The following is a 14478-nucleotide window of genomic DNA, read 5'->3' as shown; positions in this document are numbered from 1 at the left end:
CAAAAATCAACAAAGTGAATGAACATATTAAAACTAAATAAATAATAAATGAAAGCAAAAACGGCTGAAGTCATAAAAAGCGAAACTGAAAATAAATAAAGAGTATATTAAGCACTAAAATGGAAAATAGCTAAACGGAAATAAGTGTAAATGTTTTTATATTGCTGCTGCTAAAAAAATGTGGCAACCTCCAGATGCGTCGTAGTTGTTGCAGAATTTATAATAACACTAATATATACAAAAAAAACATTGAAAGGGTTTTTGCAAGCATTCCTTTTTCTATTCTTGTGACTGGAATTTATATAATTTTTGTTTTTGTTTTAATTTTTATTTATGTTTTGATTTGTTTTGCAGTTGATTAACAATGTACTCAACTATACAGTTTTCCTTTAGATGATTATTATTTTTAAGATTCCTAATTCATACATATTTCAATATTTCATAATTTTATTATAATTAGAAAAAATATCTAATTATTTACTACTAAATTTCTGTTAGGTCTGCTTCCAAAGTTGCCCCTAGATCTGGTTTCGAATAAATACATCGCTTTCGGTTAGTTTGGCAAGACCACATATTATAGCCTTGTTATAGTCTGCTTGCACCAGATACCAAATATCTTAGATTTGCGACTTCATAAGCTGAAAATACTTTCGATGATTTATCAGAATATTATTCTGCAAACCAAAATAATTATTCGGTGATCCTAACATTGTTTCGGATTTTTTGCAGTGTCAATAATCAAGAAAGTATGGGTAGTCCTTAAATGACCTTTAGGAATTTTTTCAATTAAGGCTTCCCAAAGTTTCTTTAAGGTAAAGATTAGAGTAAAAAAAATTTAAAATTTTGGTAATACAGCTTTAGTGATAGGTTCTATAATTTACTTTACTTCTTAGTCAGTTCTTAAAACTATGATTTAGTGACTAGAAATCACTCATCATTACCACCAAATGTTATTTCAAATTTGTATAACAAACTACATTTTCTAGCCTTTACAGAACTAATATTGAAACATCTCGGTAGTCCCACCATCGGCGAAGTAATTAGCCATCTCAAGAAATTTGTGACAGGTTCAAAGCGTTTTGTCGATTTGTGAGGGTGTTATGATCTATTATGAAGGAGTATTAAGTATCACAACGGAGGTCAACCAAAAGTAAGATCTCTATTAGGATCGACATCATAATCTAACCTAACCTGGTACAACAAGCCATCGACTATTTCCGATCTCCGAGATCATTTTTAAATTTTGAAGAAAAAATATATTTTTATTATTATTATCTATCAAGCTTTTTGACTTCTTCTATGTTATTTAATTTAATTTTTTTTATTAAAAAAATATCTTCTCAAACATTCCTAATTTAACCAAAACCTCTATGCCTTGACTTTATCAACTACCATAGATGCTTAAGAGACAGCTACACAAACGACGCGCTTGTAATATATACATACATACATGATATTTGTAAGTAACATATTATATATTAAGTATATGTAAATTGCCATGAATATTGTAAACTCTATAGTGCAGTTAGAGACTCGTAGGGTTAGTGGTAGTTCACTAGGGAAACTGAAACAGGCAAAAATACACTGTAAGCATTCGATTATCGTCAAAATAGTGAGCGAAATTGAAAAAATGCTTCGAAATATAATATAAAAAATTGTAAAAAAGTTGCTGCTTAAAATTTTTAAGAATAAAAATATTATTAATAGCAATATATACTAATTTTTTTTAATTCTTTTACAATAAAAATTAATTTTATCAAACTTAAATTATTTGTATTTTTTTATAATTTATTAATTTATAATAGCTAATATATATTTATATTTTTTGTATTTTTATTTTTGCAATTTGGAATAGATGCTAAGCAAATGTGTGCGCAAATAAGAACACAAACTGCTCGCTCTTCATTTTTACCATTTTTGTATTTATTGCACTGAATTATTTATACAATTATAAATTTATAAAATTTATGTTCATCAAAATATTTTCGTTTCAATTAAATTATTAGTTTGCTAAATTGCGAAACATTTTTGGTAGCCTAAGACTGATAATGTATAAAGGAATAAAGAACAAAAACAAAAAAAATCTTTAATAATAATATTAGGTGTATGAAATAGTAATGATTAGTAATGGGGAAAGCCAAAGCCATTAAAGCAGAAAATATGCAAAAATATCTACGAATTTGCATATTCGAATATAGTCACAAATGCATAGAAACGTGCATGTGTGTGTGCGCAAGTGTAACAAAATTATATGTGTAAGTGTAAAAAGAACTATCAAGTGTCAATATAAAAATCTCATATTTTTAAGTCAGAATAATAGAAATGCGAAGAATAATACTTGTATAAACGGCAATGTATGAGAAATCAATAAGAAGCTATAAGCAGCAGCTATAAACATACATACATGTATGTGCATATGTATATAAGAGCACTCAGTTATAGATACCTAAAATGCATTTTAAAGAAAACCTAATTGGAAAGTTAAAAAAAAAAATTGGCAGAAGCAATACAGCTCGCATTAACTATAAGGCGCTTTCCATAAATTATAATATTTGTGAATAAGCATTGACAGTAAACTTTTTTTAGGTCTTCAGTTACTTGCTGTTTCACACTACTGTATAAATGTTTCAATCAGAATCAGCATAAAAGCAAGAAAAAAACATAAATTGCCAAATTGAAAAATTTCATATTTTTACTCAGTTTCTCTGCTAAAATTATTTTATTTTCATAATTTATATTCAAAAACATAATGTACTCTTCAATAGGACTAAAACAATATACAATTAGAAAAAATTAAAGTTTGCTGGGCTAGCAAATAGTACTAATTTTAGCTGACAATCAAGGAGCTGAAGCCACAGGAAATGTGCTGTCTCATACACTACATCGCATAAATATTCGTACCACAAACCAACATTTGCTATATAATACACTATCGCAAAATACTTTATTCTATATTACAGTTAAAACATTTTTCATGTGTACTTCAACTAATAATACTGAATTCTCCGCACGGCAATGAATAAATCTGAAAAAAAACCAACTGCCTTGGATATGAGAAATTTTTATTAAATTCGAACCAAAACAAATACGTCCTATAAACAAATTTTGAGATAACTGAGTTGAAACTTGAGTTTAAATATCAGACCTATAATTTCTTCCTATTATTCTTAGTATTTACTGGCTTCTACAATATTCCTTAAGGGGTTTGAGTCTTGTGAATACTAATTTATGGTACTTATTGTATTCGGATACTGTCGATCGTTTTAATAACCGAGTTCCGAAATCATCTGTTCCCGATATTTTTAATTTTATATGTCTACACTTCATACTAGAAATTTGTTCAACACAAAACTAACTCCAGTGCAATCATACATACATATAATTCATAGACATCGCCCACACGGTTCAGTTGTTAGTTTCAAAGTATTCAAATTGTATTTCTGCCTAATGAATATTTAACTCAATTGAGCGGAATCCTGTGTAGTGTAGTGCATATTTTTAAATAATATGCAAATTTATGCACTTTTCTTTGCAATTCTACAAGTGCATTTATAGAGTCATACATATACTATATATACTATATTTGTATTCCGCAAACCCATTAGCTTTATGTTACAAAACAACATTTAATTTAATTTTGGCTTACGAAAATAACTTTCCAGAAATTGAATTCACAGCCAATTTGTAAACCAATAATTGATTGATGGCATCAATAAAATAGTAATTTACGCCAAATAAATAAAATGAACTGCCAGCAAAGCATACACCCACACACACACACATACAAGCGGCATAATAGCATTTTAGAGCGAGTGAAATGCAGTAGAATCAATAGTTGAAACGGTGCATAAAAGCATATTTCCAAGATAAAATTAGCAGTGGCTGGACGAAAATGAATTGTGGCCGTAGCAAAATCCACACACACACACACATACATATATACAGACGTCAATGCTGTTATTGTAAATTGGTGGGTAATAAGTAAAAAGTCAACAAATTGAGCGCCAGAGGACTTGATGAACTAATTTATTAAAAAGCACAAATATTTATTGAAAGTATTTGCGAAAGCTAGAAATAATTGCGAAAATATGAAATGTTCAATACATGAAACGATTGAGGCATAAAATAAAATATTTATAAATTTTAAAAAGGTAAGTAAATTTAGAGTAATAAAAGTATATACACAATACATATGCAAGTGTATAAGTATATGTAAGTATGTGTTAAGTCTAAGCGAGCATAAATTTAGATATGTATAAATATAGGTATTGGACATATTTAAATACATATATGTATGTATGATAAATATAGTGAAGCCAAATAAAAGCAAAAGGCAAACTGAACAAAAAAAAAATTTAAGAAAAAAATAATTAAGAAAAAACAAAAAAAAAAATCAATTAAATTTAAACTGATTAAGAATGAAATAAAATTAATGTTAAATATATCTATACATATATATTTATATATATATAAACATATACATAGATATATAGATTTACAGCTCACATAGCAACTAACTCTAAGTGCGCATACTAGAAAACGTTTAAGTCTTTTGCCATTAGGCGTTTAAAAACTTATTTTTCTTTTTTATTGCTAATATATATTAAATGAGTAATAAAAATTACATTACTTACAAAAGTCGCTATTCAAATAGTTACAGCTGTTTATTTGTATACAACAACCAAAACAGAAACAAAATGCTTTTACTATAATTTAGGTGAATCAAAAAGGCTTTGTAGCGAAAATAAAATATTTAATTAAGTATAAAAATGCTTATATACACATAAATAATTATTAGCTATAAGCAAAATGAAGTTTATTAATTTATATTATATTATATTTAATGCTTAAGCAAGGCAGCAACAGTTTTCGCAAACTGGTGAATAAAAAATAAAAAAACCACAAAAAATTTCTTTTTAAATAAATAATTACTGCTACGGGTGAATTCATAAAATCGACCGAACTTTTCAATGCAAACAAGTGTATGAAGACACAGCCGGTATTTATTCAACTTCAAAAGGGAAGCAAAAAATAATTTGTATGCCTTAAATATACAATATTAAAATTAAAATTACTTACTTTTGAAATATTTAAATTTAAATATGAAATGTTTTTTTTTAATTTAAACAAAGAAATAATTTTTAAAAGCAGCCTGCTTTCAAACCGCACGCAAGTGACATTAATTTCGTTCCCACAAATAAATTAAACTTTTTTTAATTATAAAAAATTAAAAAAGCCGCAGAAAGTTCTCAGTACTAACTAAATGTACAAAGGTACCAGTTCAATATATTTTTCTTTAACCAAACGCTCAAAATAAAAAAAATAAATAAATGCGATAATTTTAACCCGCCATATACGAGTATTTGCCCAGAATGCAACCAAATCCTAAGTTTTAAATACATATGTAATAACAGAGCATATATTGTAAAAGCAAATCCATGCAAAACGAACAAAGTTACAGACAACATTACACACACTTATATATACAGTTAAATGTAAGTATGGTATATGCAAAGACAGCGTACATGGAATATGGATTAATTCTACCGAAATGTAATTGATGGAAGTCAAATGTCGTCAAATAAATAAATAATATACACGTGAATATATTTAATGTAAAATATTTCGTTTTCATTGTAGTTATATAAATATGGTATAGACAGTTTTTGACAAAGGAAATTGAAATTTGGTAAGTAATATCGACAGAAAGCAAAAAAGGTAAATAATGAAAGCAAATAATGAAAAATCACAAAATCTTAAAAATATTTATTCAAAAGCAGATTTAGATGACGACTCTAGAAAATTTTAGTTATTTTGAGCAACGAATTAGAAACTTCATCTATTCATATACATAAAAACAGGGCTTTGATTCAGAAGTACCAAATATTTGTAAACAGAAAAAACGAATAAACATAATATATTTGTTGGCTCAATACAAAAAGCTACATCAGCTGAAATCGTCTTAGACTCAATTATCAAATAGTTTGTAATGCATACCGCTTGAAATTATCATATGCTTACTTTTTGATTATTTCAAGCAACAAAAACTCAAATCTGCTGGGAAGTATTTCAATATAACGCTGCAGCTCGTCTGATCTCCAACAAAGAGTGGCTTTTCGCCATTAAAATTCTGGAATAAGTTAAAAAAATTAGTTATTTTATAGTGCGGTTAGTGATTATTGATTAGTTAAAGCCAAAAAGATTGCATTTTTGGTAATTTATGCATGCTATTCCTGTAAACGGTATAGGTGGGGGCGATCGGATTGAAATAATTCTCAATTACCATAAGTGCTTATACGATCATTTCAAAAGAAATTTAGCCTCGTAGGTATACTTTTTGCAAAAAAGAGAAACGAGTGATTTATAAACATTACATAGTGTAACAAATTCCTTATTTCAACGACAACTGGAATTACGGGCGTCACGTCGTATGAGTAACAAAAATATGTACACTCGCTTACATTTTTATAGCACGCCGCAGTATATGTTAAGTCTGTCACGAAATTTGTGTATAAAGTATAAATATAAATGAGTAATCAATCAAAATCGGGACTAAGATTTTCATAAAATATATTTTTTCTTTATTAAGTAAGTCTTATTCGACTTGAAGGTCGTTTATATCAAACAACGTGGCTAGAAAAAACAAGCGAAACTTTTGGCATTGGAGACAAACAGTTAGCTGGTAATATATAATATATACTTGGTATAAAAATGCACCTCTGAAGGGTAAAAACGCGTTGGTGTAGCTAACGTTATCGCTAATTTTTCATTGTTATATCCTGCACAGGGTATTTAGAGTTTGACCCGAAATTTATAACACCTAGAAGGAAAAGTTGGAGGTTATATATTTAAAATATATAAATATAAATGATCAGCATGATGAGTTCAGTCGATTTAACCATGTCCGTCTGTCTTTGCTGCTGTCTGTACATACGCAAACTAGTCCCTCTGTTTTTAAGATATCGATCTGAAATCTTGCACACGTTCTTCCCTAGCCAAGGAGCTGCTCATTTGTTAGAACCGCCGATATCGGACCGCCATAGCATATAGCTGCCATACAAACTGAACAATCGGAATCAAGTGCTTGTATGGAAAACTTTTTCATTTAATTTTCATTTCGGTGCAATATAAGTTAACGTAATTTTTTTGTTTTTTTTTTTTGCAATACCACGTAATATTGAAATATCGCAACTTTCTAAGAATAGATATGCTATAATTTACGCTTTTCTTACATTTTCCATAGAATTTCTCATTCTTAGAAACGTATGAGTTTGCTTTAAAATATAAATTTACATGCAATAAAGTAATTAATCTTTATGGACTACTCTTATAAATGGTATTAGAACTTAAGCGTTCGTCATAATTATATTTAATTATAGAGCAAATCAAAAGGTGCGCGCCATTTTTATGCTAAGTGCATTTAAAAATGCTGACACTAATAGTTTGAATGCCTGCTATTAAGGGGCATTGTAGTGGAACTCTTCAGCTCCAACTCTCCCTTATTGTATTAGAGCATTTAAAAGAGAATGGTTAAAAAGGATGTAACGGAGCAGAAATAAAATGAAGAATTATTTTTAAATGCGTGCAAAGGAAATGACATTTAGCTATTTTTAAATTCACCAGCGTACACAATAAATCCATTTCCGCACTCACACACACACCTACAACACGCACACAACCACACACTTGCAATGCATGTAGGCTGTCTATCTCTGACAACATAATTAAAACCTACACGCTGGCAAATGAGTTTTATGGCATGATTGCTTTTAATAACATAACATGCAAATGCCTTTGTATGTATGTATGTGTGTAAATATTTTATGTAAAGTCATAAAAACTACTAGCGTAAAATATTTTTTATGTAAAATAAAACCTTTGTGTCTGCCTAATTAAAAACTGCATTTATTTTTTATACCGAGGAGTGCATAGTTCGTACCTCCTTTTATGCCTTCATGCAATGCTGTGCGTGTGGTCGATTAATATGCTAATGCAATATTGTCTACAAGCAAAGCCACTTACGGTAATATAATGACACTGTGAGTATTAGTTTAAAATTGATGCTTGGTTGCAATGTTAAATGAGTTTGAAATTGAACGTTTGCAAACATTGTATTCAACAAGTAAGTCTATGATGTCATTGCAACATCAATCTCCTATTATTTGAAAGGAAATATTAAATCAGATATCTAAGAAAACCATTAACATACAAATTGTAAAAATTTAAAAAATTTACGTAATCAAAAATATCAATCGGGAACAGCGCTTATGTCATTACTTGAACACATTTGCTAATAAAATAATTATATATAAATTCTTCAATTCAATGAAAATATTTTTTAACTTTGTTCAATTTGAAAAAATAGTCTTGATCATGTTGATTGCTTATATAATGGGTCTATACATATGTTCGTGCGATTTGCCACAAGATGGCACAATATGATTATTACTCCATTGTTACAATATTGAGAACATACTTTGGAAAGCTTTTATCCTTGTGAAGTTTTTTTTCGTATATGTCACTGTATTTTGGTAAAAGTTAATGGTGAATATGCTCTAGTTGAGCGAACAAGCAAAAAGTAGTATGCAGGATTTAAAAGTGATGATTTTGGCTTGCAGGACGACGAATGTCCAATGCGGCCAACAAGTTTGAAGATAAAGAACTGGAAGCTCTACTCGATGAAGATTGTTGTCAAATGCGAGAAAAGTTCGCCAAATCTTTGGTAGTCACACAAGCATCCATTTTAAAACGTTTAAAATTATACGGAAGAAATCGGGTGACATATGAACTAAAGTCAAGCGTCGAAAATGCTGCTTTAACGTTACGAAAAAAACTCGTTTTTTTATCGGATTGTAATCGGTGATGAAAAATAGATCCACTACGTCAACGTCCAACTAGTCAATCAAAGGCAAAGCTGAATATCCATGACGTTGCGGTAATGCTATGTCTTCGGTGGGAACAGAAAGGCGAGCTGTATTATACCCCTTCTGACAACCATTTGCATAATGTCATCTCTGGAATATAGTTAACACCAGAACAGGGTGTCAAAAATTTATTTGGTTCATTCTTGGCTGGCAAGCCGGCACAGTTCTTTTGGATATAATCCACCAATTGTCTGAAAAATTGGAAAATATTACAGCTTCAGATAGACAATACCTTGATTAATATTGTCAGAACCGAATCAATAATATGGGGTCCACGAGGTCACGATACGAGTGGGCTCTTTTTTATACAATTCATTGAAAAGTTACTCGTCAATTTGTTTCAACGTGGTCGTTAATTATATAATCAGATATCCCATTTCATAAGTAATACATTAATCAATACTTTGACGTGTTAACAGTACATAACACTGTATATTGAGATGGTACTACTGCAGCGACTCTGTACGAGCTCAATCGTTTAAATTTAGTTCGCGCACTATATCTCTTTCTGAACTCAAAACAAACTAGGTCAATAAGTCGGTCTTCCTCCACACATGTACGGTGTCGATTATTCATCAATTTAAACTTGAAGAAGGGTCTTTCACTTGTGCAATTCGTGAGCATCATCGACAGGTTTAATCGTAGAATAATAATGTCTTAATTGTTTTCTCCTTTTGTGTAGAGATTTGCAAAATTTTTGAGTTAGATGTGCTCATTTCCAAAGGAGGCTTCTAATTGTCTTGGGTATGTTTCCACAACTTTTTTGCTTCGATATCACCTGATTTCATGTGTATCAGGTCACCAATAAAATTTAGTCGCTCGTAAACCAACTCATAAGCAGAGATTTTGTTTTTAAGTGCACTAATTAATTCGGCAATGACTGCAAGAAAAGCTTTCGTGTGAAATTTGTCTCTCGCTGAAAGTTTCGCTGCCAATGCCTGAGAACCGAAAGGTTAAAAGCAAACATCTTACTCGGGCGACTCGACTATGAGTATTGGAGAAATTTCTGACAGTTTTTTCGTACGCTTATAACTCATCTCATTTGGATTTCACCAGTGATTGCCTATATAACAGACAGTTAACAAATTTCGTTGTGATTTACGTGAGTACCTGCCGTCAATACAATACGTTGATCAGCGCCCCAAACAATACGAGGTATTTGCAAGTATTTATTTGGTTACCAGTGGCCAGTGTGAATGGGTACATCAAGTCAAAATAAAATGATAACATCAACAGTGTTAATTAATAGAATAAAATTACGAGTATATTTAAACCAACTGTGTAACAAAAATTTAAAAAAATATAATAGAATAAACACTGTATAGCAATAAGAATCGTTTGTGCCGATAAAAAGAAATTATTTTGTTCTTTCATTTGTAGGGGCCTCCGGAATGTTGGGCCTCGGTCCGCTGTCCACGTCGGCCTTGCCCTCAATCCGGCCCTGACTATTATACAAAACAATACGCGCGAATATAGTTCTAAAACCAATACAAATATGAATATTTTTCTATATTTTCTATATCTTAATAAAAAAAAATACCAAATAAAATATGCTCTTCTCAAATATATTGCTATAGTTATAAACAAATATTTGCGTTCGAAATTGCCATATACACCTGTGCATATTGGCAGCGCTAAAAGCCGCAAAAATCCTAAAATCACAATACATTTCTTGAATGAACTCTCTGCTAATTGTTTTTGCTCAATTCCTGTGCCGATTATCGAGAAAGAAATTTACGCACATCCATATATACACACACATATAAATAAATGCACACATAATGCAATGGCTCATTGCATTTAGCTGGATTGTTTAATTACATATTCTGTTTGCAAACAAGCACACACACACACACACATAAGCGCAAATACTTAATATAAGCTGCCAAATCACATTGTTTGCGCCCGACTAGCCACTTTGTTTTATTGCCGGTCAACATAACTAAATATATGCGCGTACATATGTAAATATGTAAAGCGATAAAGCAGTGCGGGCGTTGTCGAACACGTTTAACTACTTAGTTATAGCACTTGGTTTGCCCCCCCATAACACACCACTCCAGAGCATATTTTCGCACTCACTGTGGCGGCTGTTGCCACTCCCTCCGCCTATTTATTGGTACGCGCATAAATTAATCTCGCTTGTTCGGAAAATTGCCAAATTGTCAGAATGTTAATTCACGCGCATAATCCGCCTAAAAATTATGTGAGTTGATAGGATTTGGCAAGCGGAATTAGCATTAATTATAAAACTGATTACAATGTTATTATTTGTAGCATTATCGTTTATTGGATGAAACTTTGCGCCATGTCGACACTGATACTCAAACAGCTCAAAACACTGAAAGCCATAACAACAACACCAACAACAACCAATAAAAATGCAAACAACAGCATCACAATAGCTTGTAATCACTGACCAGCCTAATTAAGCACTCAGCTTTGCAGAATGTGCATATTTAAATGTATTCACATCAGCGCATGTGTGTGTGTGTGTGTGTGTGGGCGGGTAATTGTTGTTGCTGACTCTTTTTGTACTATGTAATAACGTTCTGCTCATGTAAAATGCGTGGACCGAATGTGTGGGAGCATAAATTTCGAATGATTTTGAAATGAAATCTCTTTTGTTCTGCAGTAATTGAATATTTTATTTCAAACTATGTGCTCGTATTTTAAGCATTTAGTAATGGGCGTAGGCACTATAACTCTATTGTTGTTTTTATAAATTTGAATTGAATTTAGAGAGAAATGGTTGTGGATTTTTGATTGTGAAATGATATAAATATTTAAATTACTTCCTGTTATTAAAACGAAAACCAGCAATAAACTGAGAAATTAGTTGAAAAACTCTAACATAGTTATGATGCTTGAGCCGCAACGATCACGTTGTACCCACCAATACCTTTGACACAAATTAAACAAAGAGCATGCATTTCGCCTTAATCACGAATTTTAATGATTTTTCTACGTTGTCTAACATTTTGACCAAGAAGTCTCATTTATGCCTATTAAACTAATAGCTTATTGTAGTACAAAACAACGATGCTTCCAGGCAAGTTTATAGAATAATGAAATATTCCACCAAAATATGAAACATAAAATATTTCGATACCGATAGCGATGAAATCATGAGACAAGAAGTTAATGACAGCAACAAAGTAACCTAGGAAGCAAGACCCTGAAATCTCTAGCAATTTCAAATTGAAAGCATACATATACCATCTACATGATACCTAAAATATTTTCCAGCATAGATATTTCATTGCATTTGACAGTATACATATAGACAGTGATAAGTATGTCGAATCGAATATTATCGGCAGCTTAATGGACACGAACAACTTTGAAAATGTATGTTAGTTTTATGTAATTTAGTTTTCGAAACCCTTAGCACCCTCTTAATGCTTTCTATTTTCAGTTGCGGTGAGCTTAGTAGCCCGGAAAAGTAATGTAGGATACTGACTAGCATTAATGTATTAACAACACAATAAGTATGTTTTTTCAAATGTTTCCCTTCTTTAAAGCCTAACTACATAACTTTAAGTTTAATAGGCAGGGTGAATTAAGGAATATTACCCAAATTGAACATTTCGATCCCAAGTGAAGCGCCATTATTGCCATCGGTTTAAAAGTCTTTTGTACTTGAGCTATAATTCATTTAAGCTTTACCTTCGTTCTAGGAGATGTTCTCTTTTGCTTTGGACCTCTTTTACCACGACCAAAACTATCAACTATCAAGAATAATACAGCAGTAAATTCGTTTTAATTGCTACAAATTTGTGTAGGTAGGAAGCTCTCAAAATCAAAACGTGGGCTCTAAGCTACAAGTACCTGTCGATAGTTGGAGGTGTCGAAAACTGATATTTATACCCTGAACAGGGTATATTAAATTTGCACGAAATTTTTAACACCCAGAAGGAAACAGAGTTCCAAAAAAATATATATATATAAATGATCAACATGAAAAGCTTAGTCGATTTAGCTATGTTCGTCTATCAGTTTTTGAGATATCGATCTGAAATTTTGCGGATGTCCTTTTCTCCCCAAGAGGCTACTCATTTGTTAGAGCTGCCGATATCGAATCATTATAGCATGTAGTTGTCATACAAACTGACCGATCAAATTCAAGTTATTGTAGGGCATTGTATTTGTAAAAGGTATTCTACGTTCAGTGATTTTTATTTTGATTTATTTCAAACTTATCAAAATTTGGTTAACAATTTTAAGATATGTTGCTATAATAATTCGGAGATCTTTAGATTTTATAACAGCAGATTTTCCTTGTCGGTCTCATTTCGTTTGTGATGCTCACCTTCATATCGTCCGATAAATAGAGGTATCTAGCTACAGGCTTTTAGCTGCGAGCGGTTAATGAATTTTATGGTAATATAAGGTTGGAAGGTATCTCCCTTCCGCTTTTTTGTCTTTTGAATTTCGCGGCTATGTACAAAGCGCTACAGAGCTCGTATCTGGCAACACTATACATAATTTGAAAGGTCTTGACATAACCTACAAAACATCGCTATGCATGATTAGTTTGGATATTGCGTTCAACAGTTATAGACGTGTAAACATGGAGTTCACTAACGCCGAAATTCGCGCTATTTTAAAGTTTTCCTTCGTTAAAGGCAAATCCGCTAGAGAAACGTTCCGTGAGATTAATGGTGTTTTGGGGGATGGTACTCTATCACTTCGAACCGCGGAGGAATGGTTTTGACGATTCGGAGCCGGTGAAAACGACACCATGGATAAGCCAGCCGGCGGAAGACCTGTGACGACAAATACCGATCAAATCATGGAATACATCGAGTTAGACCGGCATATGGCATCTTGTGACATCGCCCAGGAGATGAGAGTTAGTCACCAAACCATTTTGAACCATCTGCAGAAGGCTGGATACAAAAAAAAGTTTGATGTATGGGTGCCGCATAATTTGACGCAAAAAAACCTTCTAGACCGAATCAACGCCTGTGATATGCTGCTGAAACGGAACGAACTCGTACGATTCTTGAAGCGGATGGTGACTGGCGACGAAAAATGTATCACATACGACAATATCAAGCGAAAACGGTCGTGGTCGAAGGCCGGTGAATCGTCCCAAACAGTGGCCAAGCCGGGATTGACGGCCAGGAAGGTTTTGCTGTGTGTTTGGTAGGATTGGAAGGAAATCATCCACTATGAGCTGCTCCCATATGGCCAGACGCTTAATTCTACCATCTACTGCGAACAACTGGACCGCTTGAAGCAGGCGATCGACCAGAAGCGTCCAGAATTGGCCAACAGGAAGGGTGTAGTGTTCCACCAGGACAACGCCAGACCACACACTTCGTTGATGACTCGTCAGAAGCTACGGGAGCTCGGATGGGAGGTTTTATCGCATCACCTGTTCCTGTCCATGGCGAATGCCCTTGGTGGTGTGAAGTTGAACTCAAAAGAGGCTTGTGAAAAGTGGCTGTCCAAATTCTTCGCAAATAAGGAGGGGGGCTTCTACGAGGAAGGTATTATGAAGTTGCCGTCTAGATGGAAACAGATCATCGAATGAAACACACGGCGA

Source organism: Bactrocera oleae, chromosome 6 (genome assembly GCF_042242935.1).
Source record: "Bactrocera oleae isolate idBacOlea1 chromosome 6, idBacOlea1, whole genome shotgun sequence".
Classification (NCBI taxonomy): Eukaryota; Metazoa; Arthropoda; class Insecta; order Diptera; family Tephritidae; genus Bactrocera; species Bactrocera oleae.
This window is presented reverse-complemented; position numbering follows the sequence as displayed.